General features: G+C 47.6%; 1 pseudogene; it reads left to right on the top strand.

Moving 5' to 3' along the window:
* The first annotated feature begins 12,991 nt into the window (after window positions 1-12,991).
* LOC124728270 lies at window positions 12,992-13,109 on the top strand (annotated as a pseudogene).
* The last annotated feature ends 3,710 nt before the right edge of the window (window positions 13,110-16,819 follow it).

Below are 16,819 nucleotides of genomic sequence, written 5' to 3'. Positions count from 1 at the left end.
TTCGACTAAAAATACATGTTCTTCAATGGTTTGCATTTTAACAGTGGCAAAAATGAAAGAAACGAACAAAGGAACTAAAACGTTCACGGCAACACTTCACGAGACACACCAACGATACTACTGACGCTGGCTGAGATAAACGAAACAGTGGAATGTTTGGAGAGTCCACTGGAAGGGAAGTAACCCAGGCAGGCGAAGAATCAGCGCCACACGCGGCTAACAATCATACGGCGCTGTGGAGGGACTTTTTGGACACGCCGTATTATAAGGCCAACCGGTTCCCGTCACATCATCGAAGCTAAGCGCTGTCAGGCTGGGCTAGCACTTGGACGGTCTGCCGAGGCTATTGGCAAGTGTGGTTCATTCAGTCCTTGTGAGGTACACTGAGAAGCTACTTGATTGAGAAGTAGCGGCTCCGGTCTCGTAAACTGACATACGGCCGGGAGAGCGGTGTACTGACAGCATGTCCCTCCACACGCGCATCCAGTGACGCCTGTGGGCTGAGGACGACTCGGCGGCCGGTCGGTGCTCTTGGGCCTTCGTGGCCTGTTCGGGTGGAATTTTGTTTAGTTTTATATTATTATAAGAACAAATGTAAAGAATATTGTAATTCACTATAGAGATATTAGAATATTTTAGTTAATGCAATATGTGACGAATGCCTTTGAAAATGCCAAACGAGTAAATAAATAATAATGTAAATAATTGAAAGACAATAGAGGGAATAAATAATAATGTAAATAATTCAAAGGCAATAATTACCCTGCAGTCACTGCGAATTATGTTTGTCCCCTGTACAGTACAAAAGGTGGGACATGATTGTTAATAGGATGTGCGGTCAACACGAACGCCAGTGCACACTTTGCAAAGTTCTCCAATGTTGGCCACAAGGTGGGTAAGGAGTTCTTGTGGTAGGGCGTTCCATGTCTCCTAAACCGCTGCTGACAACTGCTGGAATCTACTTGGTACATGTGGACGTGCTGAAATACGTCTCTCTAGCGCGTCCCCCATGTGCTCGATGGGATTTAAGTCGGAGGAACGGGCAGAACACTCCTTTCGGTGAACATCCTGTCGTTCCAAGAGCTTCACCTGCGTTGTTCCATGCTGTCGCATATTGTCATCCATAAGAATAAAGGATGCAATCCTGGAAAGTCGCACAAAGGGAAGGAGTAAGGCATCACAATAACGTTGACCTATGACTGTATCGTTTTCAAAAATTTGGAAGTCAGTACGCCCATGTAACTTTAAGCCTCCCCACACCGTAACACATGTACCACCAAAACGATCATATGAGACAAAGGTCATGGAAGTATTACGTGTTCCCTCTGTTCCCATATGAGGGTGCGTAACGCAACAGTTGTCAACGTGGCCTTGTGTGCGTGCGCTGCGACAGCAGGGCGACGACACCGGCAACCATTCAACATTGGGACAAGGTTTACGAAACTTATATGGAGACCTCCAGAACACGACTTCGGTTCGCTGTCAGGCCACTTTGAGCGCTGCAAGTTTATCAGTCCATCATCTCGATTTCTTATTGGGCCATTTAAAGTCTTACATATTTGTTTAGGTGTCATTCAAAACAGAAGCTTGTTTCATAGTATTGTGAAACTTCCTGGCAGATTAAAACTGTGTGCCGGACCGAGACTCGAACTCAGGACCTTTGCTTTTCGCGGGCAAGTGCTCTACCAACTGAGCTACCCAAGCACGACTCACGCCCCCTCCTCACAGCTTTAATTCCGCCAGTACCTCGTCTCCTACCTTCCAAACTTTACAGAAGCTCTTCTGCGAACCTTGCAGAGCTAGCACTCTTGGGAAAAGGATATTGTAGAGACATGGCTTTGCCACAGCTTGGGGAATGTTTCCAGAATGAAATTTTCACTGTGCAGCTGAGCGTGCGCTGATATGATTCGAATTAAAGATACGGATTTTCGTGCCTTTTTTCTCGCATTCACAGTTAACTGTATAACTGACTTGTAATAGTATTTTAATTTATTTCAAAAGAAGGATATTATGTAACCTTTCTTTTCTGGGCTGTATTAATACTTCATGAGCGTCAGCTATTAATTCAGCGCAACAGAGAGAAATCTGAGCCAGTAGTAAACAATATCTATGCGCTTCCTTGAATTATGGGCAAAGATTTCACATAATAAGTTGGTTTTCACTCTTATTAGCGTTGATTAATTTTTCTCTTTAGAAAAACAAACTTGTTTTTGCTTAAGTCAGAGTTACTGAGAAGCTTCGGCTTGTGTGGTTGCGCTTAAAATACACTCCCGGAAATTGAAATAAGAACACCGTGAATTCATTGTCCCAGGAAGGGGAAACTTTATTGACACATTCCTGGGGTCAGATACATCACATGATCACACTGACAGAACCACAGGCACATAGACACAGGCAACAGAGCATGCACAATGTCGGCACTAGTACAGTGTATATCCACCTTTCGCAGCAATGCAGGCTGCTATTCTCCCATGGAGACGATCGTAGAGATGCTGGATGTAGTCCTGTGGAACGGCTTGCCATGCCATTTCCACCTGGCGCCTCAGTTGGACCAGCGTTCGTGCTGGACGTGCAGACCGCGTGAGACGACGCTTCATCCAGTCCCAAACATGCTCAATGGGGGACAGATCCGGAGATCTTGCTGGCCAGGGTAGTTGACTTACACCTTCTAGAGCACGTTGGGTGGCACGGGATACATGCGGACGTGCATTGTCCTGTTGGAACAGCAAGTTCCCTTGCCGGTCTAGGAATGGTAGAACGATGGGTTCGATGACGGTTTGGATGTACCGTGCACTATTCAGTGTCCCCTCGACGATCACCAGTGGTGTACGGCCAGTGTAGGAGATCGCTCCCCACACCATGATGCCGGGTGTTGGCCCTGTGTGCCTCGGTCGTATGCAGTCCTGATTGTGGCGCTCACCTGCACGGCGCCAAACACGCATACGACCATCATTGGCACCAAGGCAGAAGCGACTCTCATCGCTGAAGACGACACGTCTCCATTCGTCCCTCCATTCACGCCTGTCGCGACACCACTGGAGGCGGGCTGCACGATGTTGGGGCGTGAGCGGAAGACGGCCTAACGGTGTGCGGGACCGTAGCCCAGCTTCATGGAGACGGTTGCGAATGGTCCTCGCCGATACCCCAGGAGCAACAGTGTCCCTAATTTGCTGGGAAGTGGCGGTGCGGTCCCCTACGGCACTGCGTAGGATCCTACGGTCTTGGCGTGCATCCGTGCGTCGCTGCGGTCCGGTCCCAGGTCGACGGGCACGTGCACCTTCCGCCGACCACTGGCGACAACATCGATGTACTGTGGAGACCTCACGCCCCACGTGTTGAGCAATTCGGCGGTACGTCCACCCGGCCTCCCGCATGCCCACTATACGCCCTCGCTCAAAGTCCGTCAACTGCACATACGGTTCACGTCCACGCTGTCGCGGCATGCTACCAGTGTTAAAGACTGCGATGGAGCTCCGTATGCCACGGCAAACTAGCTGACGCTGACGGCGGCAGTGCACAAATGCTGCGCAGCTAGCGCCATTCGACGGCCAACACCGCGGTTCCTGGTGTGTCCGCTGTGCCGTGCGTGTGATCATTGCTTGTACAGCCCTCTCGCAGTGTCCGGAGCAAGTATGGTGGGTCTGACACACCGGTGTCAATGTGTTCTTTTTTCCATTTCCAGGAGTGTATATTTACTGAAAGTGATGTACACCGTGCAACCTAAGAAAACATCGGCCTTTGTAAACACGTAAACCCTGTGCTGATTCTATTAAACGGAAGATACAATAATTTAATACCGCTACGTAAAACCACACCAGCCTCCGCTAGTACAATTTCAGTGGTCACATTTAACTCTAGGTCCTACGGGACACTAAAGGACAGGAATTAACGTAAAGAATGTTTCTTAAATCTTTACAATAATTATTATTTCAATCAGAAGTTGCACTTACATTCATCTGAAGAAATGCGGCAATCGTATAGATCAGTTTAAGATCAGACCAGATAAGATAATGCAACAATAATGGACGACTCATTGTAGTGTAGTAGTATATACATTTAGTAAAACGTGAAACAAGCCAGGAGTGCTAGCTTCATACTGCATGCTTATTCTCAGACAAACATGACGCTTTATATAAATTGTAACACTGTAAGCTACATTTATTCTATTACTACGTACGTAAAACGATTTTAAAAATGAGAATGATTCTTGAAGTATCCAGCGATATTAAGGGAGGCGCCGCAATAACAGGCCACTACCAGTGTTGCTGTCCTTCTCTGTTTCTGTATTGTAACGTGGGCTTTGCACTACTTGTATTTTGGTGTTGTATGATTAGGATGCCACTGCTGCTGAACACGAATTGAAAGTGAAGACCGCCAGTCTTGAGCTTATATACTTAAACTACTGCACCAGGGCAAGATTATTATGTTGATTTGGAACAAATTATTTGAAGTTAGCCAGAGAGTATTCGACATGTTGCGTATAACATTGATTTGGTGAATATAATCGACCTTGTGTTATAGCAACTCTTGACTATGATTTGTAGTTTGGAGTTAATGAAGTGACAGTATTTCAGTGTGATTTCTATACTGAAGTTTGATACATTTAACACTTTTACTTCATTACTGAAACTTTTGGATGTCGTGTGCAGGGAAATATTTTAACAACAACGCAGTCAGTTCATTTATTTAGGGCTGTCAGTCTAATAGATCGTTGTGCGTGAATCTGGGGATTTGAATATTACGAATGGTGTCTTTTGGACCGGAATTTTATATTCTTTGAGCGTTCAGGATCGGGAGTGTGTGAGAAAATTAGACAGGTTTCAACGACATTCTTAATCACCTGGCGATAGGTAGAACGCCAGGCTTGCGATCATAACCTTCCCACCCCAGCCCAACAGGATAAACGCCACAATTTACCTGGTCATTAGACGTGTAATTTTAACAATCTCAGTGTGAAAGTTTCATATCACAATACCATGTTACCAGATAAACTACAATCCTTCTGAAACATGCCAAGCATGCAGTGCTCGTACTACCACAACTGAAAGTATTTCCTCATCATCAGCATAAATCATTTGACACTGCTGAATAAACGCCTTATCTAGGCTTGCCTGTTTATTACTGACTTCAACTATACCTTTCCATTTTGCTCCTCTGTCTTCTGTAATAACATCTTTTCACATTTACTTAGGTTGCCATCTCGTTCTTTTTTTATCCCTTGGTATCCAACGCAGAAATTTGTTACTCACTGTACCAACAAATCGTCTGACTACGAGTCTCGAAAACCTCCACTTAGTTTTCATTAATGTCACAATTACATCTTCCACTGCATTCTGGTCTCTGGTATAGCTATAGTGTTGTTTATTTTCCTGGCTCTACCAGCGAGTTCTATCACTTATTTTCCCACTGCTTGCCGGGAAACACTCATGTTTGCAGTTTGAAAATCCATTTCTCACTGCCATAACTCAAAACTAGCCCCATAGACTGATTTAGATTTTATTAAGATAGGTTTACAATAAGCCTAAAAGAATTATTGGCGGTCGACTACAGTGAAAAATTTGTTAACTGAACCAACTGATGCAGTCTTTTATAAAAACTTACTTCTGAGCATCTTCTGTGGAGTAACTCAGTCTGTGTAAGTAAGTGTTCTAAAATTATTTTATGCACTTCGGTATATACATATTTACATATTCCGACAAATTTGGTGCTCAGCTTCACATGATAAATGTTTCAGATTTTCGACTCATTTCATACCATTGGGGGCCATTTTACTGGGCATTTCAGGAACAGTAGAATATCTCTCTTTTCCACTCGAGGTGGAGCGTTTTCTGCGAGAGGAAGTGAATATCCCTGCTACCGGTATTATCAGAATATATTTGTCGATCATGAGCAGCACTGTCTATGTTAAGATCATTAACGACGCGGCGTGCGGACGCATCCTACGTGAGACCAAACAGCGGCTCTGATTCTTTCATGCTGATGGCAATGTGGAGGCGGTAGCCGTCGACCACGTGGGCTTAGGTACGCGTACGATACGCATTTTCGAACTACCATTCGAATTTCCTGCAGAGGAAGTCGTCGCGGCTCTCCGACCACACGGCACAGTCCACGGTCGGTCAAACTGTGGAGAAGTGGACACAGTTTCGGGCATGTCCTGTCCTAAACGGCGTCCAAGAAGTCACCGTTGATCTCCGAAGCCACGTCCCGTCCTATTTACAGATCGGTGGATGCCGTGCAATAATTATATATGACGCCAGCCTCGGGTCTGTTCCGGGTGTCGCAAGAAGACCATCTTAGATCCGAATGCCTACAACGGCGTATTACGCAACTTCCAGCTGCCGAAGGACCATCCACGTCGCAACCTACGATGCTACCGGTGGCCTGCGCCGCTGCTCTTGCTTCTCCTATCCGCAACGACGCCCGGATGCCAAAAATGGCGCCACAAACGAGCCCCACCGTACCCAGACGTCGAGCGCTTCGGACGGCCCGCCGCCTCGGCCGGCCACCGATCCCGCTCCGACGGTGCCGACGCTACCGGCCACTTAGCCTACCCTTGGCAACACGATGGAGATCGACTCACTGATCGTCCCTACGGCGGCCTTCCTGCCAGAGCGACGCGACGCCATTCCGTCGTCGGACACGGAAGGTCGCATAAGAAAACAACGTTCTCCGAAACGTCGCAAGAGAAGGCGCCGCACAGTTTCCGGCCAAGAGGAGACGTTACAGGTCGAGGATGACGCAACCGTCGACCCGCACGACGCCCGCGAATCCGCTACTGGCGACGAAGACATTATGAGCTCGGAGACAACCACCGGTGTGCCTGGCCCCTGTCCTCTCGACGGCCCATGCGGACGCTGAACTATTTTACGGACATAGCAGAGTCGACACTACAACACGAACCACTACATCATCTTCTGCAGACAAAATGGACGATACACTGGTGTCTGCCTCCACGGCGTGGCACGAGGAGGAGGTTGAGGAGCAGGACCCGTTACGGACCCTGCGCATGTCAGGAACGATCCACTAATCATACTCCCCCCACAATCCCCTGCGGGCAAGTGGGATAACGTTCCACTGCGACGCCCACGCCTTTGTGCTGACACTAGAGTGGACCAGCCTCCAGCAGTCCGTAACTATGCCTACCGGATAGCAACCATCAACACCAACAACATCCGTTTCAGGCGATACGACCACTGCCTACCAGGAGATGATTTTAACTGCGTTCTGCACCCGAAAGATCAGGTTCCACTCTATACTACATGCCAGGAACTATGTATAGTAGTGCGGGACCTCCTGCTCCACGATTCGTGGGAGGTTCCACATGGTAACTGTTCTGGCTGTGCCTTTCTTAACAGTCATTCCACAAGCCGTCTAGACAGGATATATGCCTCATAGACTTTTAGATCTGCGATACGGAGCGCCGAACGCGGGCCACTGGCCTTTTCCGACCAGTGCGCTTACATCTGCACGGTACTCCTTCCGCCGCAATCTGTGTGGCGCAGCCGTGCGCCATGGAAACTAAGTACTTCTCATCTTCATGACCTGACTTGTCGCCAACAAGTCACTGAGACATGGACAGCCCTCGAACGACGTCTTCCCCGCTACCGCTCGACATTGACATAGTGGATAGACTGCACCAAACCAGCGATCCGGAGGACACTAATGAGAAACGGGAAGGACTTGGGCGACTGGCATCGCAACACTGTTGACTTCTATTAAGTGATTATCCGAGATCTGGACAAGGGATAGTGATAAGGACGCGGCACCATGATCATGTGGGTTTGGGAATTCCATCCATACATCGTATAGCGTCGGCCGAACGACGAGGTCATCGGCAGATCATCAACACTCTGACCACGCCTCATGGCCCGCAGGTGACCAATTAGAATGACATCGTTCAGGCATTCATCGAACACTATTGTCATACTTATAGGGAAGAAGATGCTGATACTGAAGCAGACGACTCCATTTTACATTACGTCACGCGCACCCTCCCCCACACAGAGGCGGATACTTTGACAGTGGCGGTCACACGAAACGAAGCCGACAACGAAATCGACTAGGGTGCAGTCAACAGATCGTCCGGCGTTGATGGCTTACCGATTGAGTTTTACCGTGCCTTCCGGGATCTCATGGCGCCGTGGTGGACGACTATGTATCAAGAACTGATGACATCTGACCAAGCAATCCCATCCACCTTAGTTGAGGGCATCATCATTCCAGTCCACAAACCATCCTGTGGTTCGACGGTCATGAGTTACAGACCGCTCACCCTATCAACGCCGATTACAAGATTTTCGCTCGCTTACTGGCAATGCGTCTCCGAACAATGCTCCCTCATACATACAAACTGCCACAGGGGAATGCCGCGACTTAATTGCGATGGCGGCGGCCAGCAGATTCCATGCAGCGGTCATTGCTATAGATTTCGATAGCGCCTTCGATAAAGTTCGGCCGGCCACTGTGGCCGAGCGGTTCTAGGCGCTTGAGCCCGGAACGGCGCGACTGCGACGGTCGCAGGTTCGAATCCAGCCTTGGGCATGGATGTGTGTGATGTCCTTAGGTTAGTTAGGTTTTAGCAGTTCTAAGTCTAGGGGACTGATGACCTCAGATATTAAGTCCCATAGTGCTTAGAGCCATTTGAACATTTGATAAAGTACGCCATCGTTTCCTGTTTTCGGTGGCGGCGGTAAGATTGACTGCTGTTGGGCGGCATTTAAATCGGCGAAGAGCCGCACGCCTGTCCCGGATGGCTGAACGGCACTCTTCTGTCCACCAAGGCACAAGGCGCCGCTTAAGAGTGCCAGAAGACTGTGGTATGGACAGGTCAGCAGCATGATGGACAACAAGCGTGATGTGATCCAGCCATTCCTGTACGTTATTGTGGCGGTAAAAAAAGCAAACCGAGTGAACAGTGGCCAGTTAGCCCTGCCAATCATCCACGATGGTGGCCGCTGCTCCAGCAGTACACCATCCAGGAGATGAATGCGGATAGGGAAGTGATCGCTGGAATGATGGTCGTCAATGACCTCCCAGTGAACAGAGTCGGTGAGGGTTGGAGAGCAGAAAGATAGGTCAATGGCTGTGAATGACCCTGTAGCAGTAGAGAAATGAGTCGGAGTACCTGTGTTGAGGATGCACAACACTTGAGATGTTAGGAGGCTCTCCAAAATTCGACCTCGAGCGCAAAGAGAAGCCCGGCCATATTTTATGTAAGTGGCCAGCCAATAACAATTTCCTGTGACATTCTTGTTGCTATGTTTCCCCTTTCCTTAGGTTTTACTTTCTTATGTAGCATTTTCCTTCTTTTCCTGCTTTCTTTGAGTGTGTGCTTTAGTTTTCTTAGGTCTGTCCACATTCGTTCCTTTTAATGTGTGTCAGGGCGCTGATGACCTCGATGTTGAGCGCCCATAAGCCCCAACACACCACACAACCACCACATTGGTGGCGGCCCAAATGGGCATCCCCCCTCCGTTCCTCGACGTCCTCCAGCGTCTTTACAACAGTGCCAGTTCACGTGTCCAAGTCAATGGAAGTTTAACAAGGCCAGTAGCCATATGCCGTTCCATATGGCAAGGGTGCCCCCTCTCTACCCTCCTGTATGCCATTGCCCTTGAGCCCCTCGTTGGGGGCTTGACAACCAAGCTCTTTTGCCTCATCCTTCGCCAACACACTTTTCGTTGTCGGGCATATGTTAATGACCTCCTCCCCCTCATTCGCTCCGGCTCTGAGATTCAAGCAGTCCTCGAACTGATCACACGTTACGGGGCTGCCGCTGACAATGCCATGAATGCCACCATAACTTTTGCAATGTACATTGGACGAGGCCTCCAGGAAGGTGAAGTGGCACCCCTGCCGCTCGTGCGGACCTTCCGGTACCTGGGCATTACCTTTACTCCCTTGGTCTCACGCACAGCGGCAACGAATTTCCGTCGCTTGTTAAACGTCATCCGCAACGACGTCCGCCAGCACCTCCTGCTCCGCCAGGACACACTTCAATGAGTTGAGTTTCTTAATCGTTATGTGGCGTCAAAACTGGTCCACATCGCGCAAGTTCTCCCTCTGCTGACGGCGATTGGGCGCAACCTTCAGGGGGCCTTTGGCTATTATCTTACGGCTGGTTCCATGTAAGTCCGTTATGAGACACTTACCCTGCTCCCACGGGATGGTGGCCTCGGGCCTCGTGTGCGAGCTGTGGGCTTGTTCGTGAGTACTATGAAAAGTCAGTGGACCGGACAGGGCACATCTCTAACCACAGCTTACTTGAGGTCCTCCTGCCTGCTTCCACCTCACCACCGGTGTATGTGGGCCACATCGTGCTTCATTTGTCTCACATTTCGAACTTCTTCGTCGACTACCGTTACACACATACCAGTCTCCCAGATATGCGCCCGCCTAGGACTAAGCACTTCAACAGCCTACTACTGCACCGTGTTCCCCGGAATGTGATGGAGACCAAACATCCCTCCATCCAGTGGCCCATAGTGTGGACTACCATCCACCAGCCCTTCCTCCCTACGGACGTCCGGGCACTGTGGTATCACATAATCAACAGGAAATTTGCCACAAAACAGCGACTGCACAACATTGGCTTCTCAGATTCCCCTCTTTATCTCCTTTGCCAGCAACTGGACGCTGATGACCAGCGTCTGACATGCGTCTCTTTGTAAGATGTCTGGCGCTTCGTGCAGCAGATCATTGTCTGCTATTTTCGAGTGCCACCAGACACAATCGAACCACGATTATCTCTACACCCGGAGTACAGACATTTTCCCGCCGCCAAATGTCATGCTATTACGTGGGTCAAAGGGTGGGCGGTCGCTTATCTCCTTCATGAGGGACCTAAATCCCGCCTCGACTTCTGGACCTATTTACGAACAGCCCATGGAGCTCTCGAAAACACGCCACGTTACCGAACATTATTTGCTAACTATATTCGAGAGGTCTTTGTTAGACCTCCACTAAGTTGGGGGGTGCCTAGAGCTGAGGGCACCTAACCCTTCCCACTCCCCCCCCACCCCAACCCCCCCTCACCTGGCGGTATCAGAGTTTAAGCCAAGCCGCCTATGATCGATTCTATCTCTGACCTCCACGGATGGGAGAGCGCGTCGTAGATTGCGCGGATTTTATTTCTTTTCCTTTTTCTTTGTCCAGAATTTATATTATTTTCTTCTCTGTCGCTGTTGTATGTTCCACATAATTTCATAATAATAGTGAATATTACAGAAACAAAATGCAAATAAATAAACAACAACAATGTCTTCCACTTCTGTTGATTCCTGTGTCTCCCACTTTCAGGCTCGGTGCTAGTGAGGGGGACATTGTGGTCTGGCCTCGGGTTTCGACCCCTGTCCACTTTTCTCCCTGAGCCCCCACCTGTCCATTAAATAAAAAAATATAGTAGAGTACTTAAAAACAAGTGGTAACATGCTTGCCTCCGATGCAGCGGGCCCTGGTTCGATTCCCGGCCGGTTTGGAGATTTTCTCCGCTCGTAGACTGGGCGTTGTGTTGTCCTCATCATCATTTCATCCTCATCTGCGGCACGCAAGTGGGCCAATGTGGCGTCGGCTGAAAGAAGACTTGCACTCGGCGGTCGAACTTCCCAGGCTGCGGCCTCCCGGCCAACAACGCAATACGACCATTTTATTTTTATTTTATTTTTTCTTATCTTGGGAATCACCTCAAATGTTTGCAGTTTAGTTCTTCATGCTTTTAACAAGAAACTCTTCGGAAAAAATATCGAAACGTCATTAAAAAAGGTCGGGTGGTTAGAAAACCATTACCTGATGACCATAGCATTAAAGCTTGGATCATGATAGCACTCTAATACACATGCTGCCGAATGAATCCACTCTCAGCGCTACTGGGGAACAAAACACTATGAAACAACCAAAGGGAACTCCTTCCACCACACAAAAACATCATATTTGCTTACAATACTTCAAACATGAAGAATGAACAAAACATAAGGCAAGTTAAATATTAACTTAAACTGGAGTTGGACGAGGAAATGTATTGGAATTGTAAAGAAACACCACACTAATGCTAGACACAATTCCTGTAACCTACATAATTAAGCAAGACACGAATAAACAGTAGAAGAGAATTCTACTGTGACGCAATGTGTAACGGAAACATGACCAAAAGATACCATAGACAAGGACAACGCAGTAGTAGACAACAAGACAACTTAAATACATCTTATCTTTAGAACGATGAACCAAAGTACCTTGTAAGCAAGTTGACTCAATGCTGTACCACAATGACTGCCCCAACATTGCTTAAACACCGCTGACTCACACTTTAGGTATACACTGTTGCTGCAGCATACAGCAGTAAAGAGGAACACAAACAAATACCTCTCCCAGAAGACACGCCAAAGGCAGCACAACAAACTGAACGTGGTGTCACTCTGACGAACCACTGGAATGGTGGGGATTTGTCCATAAGCAACCACAGCCGCAAAACCTGCTGATATGTTCCCGTCACTTCCGTAGACAATCAAACGTGACAAACACAACATGTAATGGCACACTGTACTTCGTACATCGTAGTGAGAAGATGGCAGGCAGAGAGCCTGCACTCGTTACCTGCAATTTTGCAGCATCCGGACGCTACTAGTCATTTCGCTTCCTTTTCCGATCGAAAATAGAGCAAGTAAGAACGACTTTCTGTATTCCTACGTACAAGCCTAAATTTCTCTTATGTTTGTGATCTTTAGTTAGACCGAATTTCAGTTGGTGTGATGAATGGCAGCTTACTGTAAATGTAGAAAAAGTCAGTTAATGCATATGAGTTGGAAAAACAATCATGTAATTTTCGAATACAGTATCAGCAGTGTGCTACTTGTCACATAGGCAGGTCAATAGCACGAAAAACCAGTCCAAGTTGCAAATATTTTATTTTTCATTCGATGACTAGTTTCAGGCGGAGACAAATTTTCAAATCATCATAACAAAGTCGAAAATCGCATTTCCAAAGATGTCAAAAGTCAACGGCCTTGCGGCAATGGTAACACCGGTTCCCGTCAGATCACCGAAGTTAAGCGCTGTCGGGCTGGGCTAGTACTTGGATGGGTGACCATCCGGTCTGCCGAGCGCTGTTGGCAAGAGGGGTGCACTCAGCCCTTGTGTGGCAAACTGAGGAGCTACTTGATTGAGAAGTAGCGGCTCCGGTCTCGGAAACTGACATACGGCCAGGAGAGCGGTGTGCTGACCACATGCTCCTCCATATCCGCATCCAGTGATGCCTCTGGGCTGAGGATGACACGGCGGCCGCTTGGTACCGTCGGTACTGTTGGGCCTTCATGATCTGTTCGGGAGGAGGAAAGATGTCAAAAAATGTGTAATGCACGTTTTTTGACACCTTCGGAAATGCCATTTTCGACTTTTTTATGTTGATTTGAAAATTCGTCTCGGCGTGAAACTAGTCATCGAATGAAAAATAAAATATTTGGAACTTGGACTGGTTTTTTGTTCTATTGATTAACAGAAGTTGCTGACCCAAGTTACTCCAGCATGCTGGAAGTTCGTACCTAGTCAGGTCGATCAAACATCTAGCAATAATGTTGCAAAGCGGCATAAAATGGGACGAGCATGTAAGAATTTTAGTAAGGAAGGCGAATGGATGGCTTCGGTTTATTAGGGTAATTTTGAAAAAGTGTGGTTCATCTATAGAGGAGACTGCATATATGACCGATTATTGAGTACTGCTCGAGTGTTTGGGATCAACACCGCGTTAGACTGAAGGAAGACATCGAAGCAATCCAGAGACAGCCTGCTAAATGTGTTACCGGTAGCTTCGAGCAACGCGCAAGTATTATGGAGATGCTTTGGCAACTCAAATGGCAATCTCTGGAGGGAATGAGACGTTCTTTTCGAGAAACGCTGTTGAGAAAATTTAGAGAACTGCCGTCAATGCGTAAATGACTTGCTTTGTCTTCCTTCAGTTCGACCTGGCGTGGAACCCAAATACTAACAGTACTCAAGAATAGGTCATAATAGTGTCCTTCATGCAGTCTCCTTTACAGATGAGCAACACGTTCCTAAAATTGTGTTAATAAATCGAAGCTGACAACTCACCTTCCCTATAAAATTCGTACACGCTCCTTCCATTCAGCCGGCCGTTGTGGCCGAGTGGTTCTAGGCGCTTGAGTCCGGAACGGCGCGACTGCGACGGTCGCAGGTTCGAATCCTGCCGCGGGCATGGATGTGTGTAATGTCCTTAGGTTAGTTAGGTTTAAGTAGTTATAAGTTCTAGGCGACTGATGACCTCAGATGTTAAGTCCCATAGTGCTCAGAGCCGTTTGAACCATTTGACCCTTCCATTCCGTATCGCACTGTAACGATATACTTTGAAATTTAATCGACCTGAATGTGTCAAATAGCAGACTGCTTACTCTGTATTCGAAATTATGGGATTTTCCCCCTACTCATCTGCATTAACTTACATATTTCTCTATTTGAAGTAAGCTGCTATTCATCACACCAACTAGGAGTTTTGTCTATGACGTCTTGCATCCTCCTACAGTCACTCAACGACGACATCTTCTCGTACATCATAGCATCCTAATCAAATAGCCGCAGATCGTTGTCAGTATCTGTGCGCCATCCATCCAGACGCCGTATAGCATATGCGGCGGTGAGCAAATAAGCAGTCGCTCTGCCCCCGTCGAAAGCGACTCGGCACTCAGACGTGACCCAGCGGTCATTCCTCAGTGGCTCACTGGCTGTGTTCTCCCCAACGCAGTCCAGCTGGCCGCATGTTGTCTTCCTTGTCCGTATGTTGTAACTGAGACTTCGCTCTTGCCAACACTCCTTCACTACGCCTCGGCCACATAACACTCGTCACATACACTATGTGATCAAAAGTATCCGGACACCTGGCTGAAAATGACTTACAAGTTCGTGATGCCCTCCATCGGTAATGGTGGAATTCAATATGGTGTTGGCCCACCCTTAGCCCTGATGACAGCTTCCACTGTCGCAGGCACACGTTCGATCACGTGCTGGAAGGTTTCTTGGGGAATGGCAGACCATTCTTCACGGAGTGCTGCACTGAGCAGAGGTATCGATGTCGGTCGGTGAGGCCTGGCACAAAGTCGGCGTTCCAAAGCATCCCAGAGGGTGTTCTATAGGATTCAGGCCAGGACTCCGTGCAGGCCAGTCCATTACAGGGATGTTATTGTCGTGTAGCCACTCCGTCACAGTCCGTGCACTGTGCACAGGAGTTCGATCGTGTTGAAATATGCAATCGACATCCCCGAAATGCACTTCAACAGTGGGAAGTAAGAAGGTAGGCCCGTGTTGTGATAGTGCCACGCAAAACAACGGGTGCAAGCCCCTTCTATGAAAAATACGAGCTCACCATTACACCACCGCCACCGAATCATACTGTTGGCACTACACACCCTGCAGATGACGTTCATCGGGCATTCACCATACCCACACCCTGCCATCGGATCACCACGTTGTGATCTGTAATCCGACGCCCCGTTCAACGTTTTTCCACTGTTCAATCGTCGCTCCTTACACCAAGCGAGACGTCGTTTGGCGTTTACTGGCGTGACCTGCGGCTTATGAGCAGCCGCTCGATCATGAAATCCAAGTTTTCTCACCTCCTGCCTAACTGTCATAGTACTTGCAGTGGATCCTGATGCAGTTTGGAATTCCTGTGTGATGGTCTGGATAGATGTCTGCCTATTACACATTACGACCCTCTTCAACTGTCGGCGGTCTCTGTCACTCAAGACACGAGGTCGGCCTGCACGTTTTGTGCTGTACGTGTCCCTTCACGTTTCCAATTCACTATCACATCGGAAACAGTGGATCTACGGATGAGAAAGAGTGTGGAAACCTCGCTTACAGACGTATGACTCAAGCGACGCCCAATACTCTGAGCACATTCGAAGTCCGTGAGTTCCACGGAGTGGCCCATTCTGCTCTCTCACGATGTATAATGACTACCGAGGTCGCTGAGAAGGAGTACCTCGCAATAGGTGGCAGCACAATGCACCTAATGTGAAAAACGTATGTTTTTACGGTTGATCACATAGTGTAGCATTCGCCGCGGCAAGCCCCCTCTGATATTGATGATAGAGACATTCCTGGAACGGCTCAGTATTGACACATGAATGTAAGAATGTCTAGATCTCTGAAGAAGCTTCTGGATGGTTTTCTGTTAGTATGAACTTTACACAATATTATCGCTGAACCGTCTGTAGAATTAATTCTTATTCTTTACATTAGCTGCATTGTTCCAGAAGATTACGCCATTCGACAGTACTGAATGAACGTATGCAAAATGTGCTAGCAATCCCGTTGGTACTCACTACTGTCGTAAGGCTGCGTGGGAGTGGAATGACCGAGAAATGTAAGGACTGAACATCATTCGTATCAAGATTTTCATTAATACTCCTCAAGAAAAGTAACTTTACCAATTAGGTCAATAGGACCTTGAAATGTTAAGACAAAACCATTCAATTAGAAAAGACAATATCTGAAGGACAATGGCTGATAATCGTCAAAACAATGTCTTCAAAGGTTCTTAAGGTTTAGGTACAAAACAGGAATGTCCCAATAATAGTGTTTTACAATAAGTATAACCTGACAGAAAACAGTCTTCAAAACAGGCAGGCAATAAACATTTCTAAAATGTATTTGACTAAAACACAACAAATGATTCAGGTTTACCTAAAAGGGAGTTCATTAAAAAGGAAATGAAAACAACTAAATTTGCTTGATATGAAACCACTACGCATCGAGCAGTGTGGTCCGGACGAATGGCCTCGAAATTAGTTAGGGCAGGCCCGATATGCTG

Source organism: Schistocerca piceifrons, chromosome 1 (genome assembly GCF_021461385.2).
Source record: "Schistocerca piceifrons isolate TAMUIC-IGC-003096 chromosome 1, iqSchPice1.1, whole genome shotgun sequence".
Taxonomy (NCBI): Eukaryota; Metazoa; Arthropoda; class Insecta; order Orthoptera; family Acrididae; genus Schistocerca; species Schistocerca piceifrons.
The sequence above is the reverse complement of the archived record's forward strand: the minus strand, read 5'-3'. Positions and strand labels throughout refer to the sequence as shown.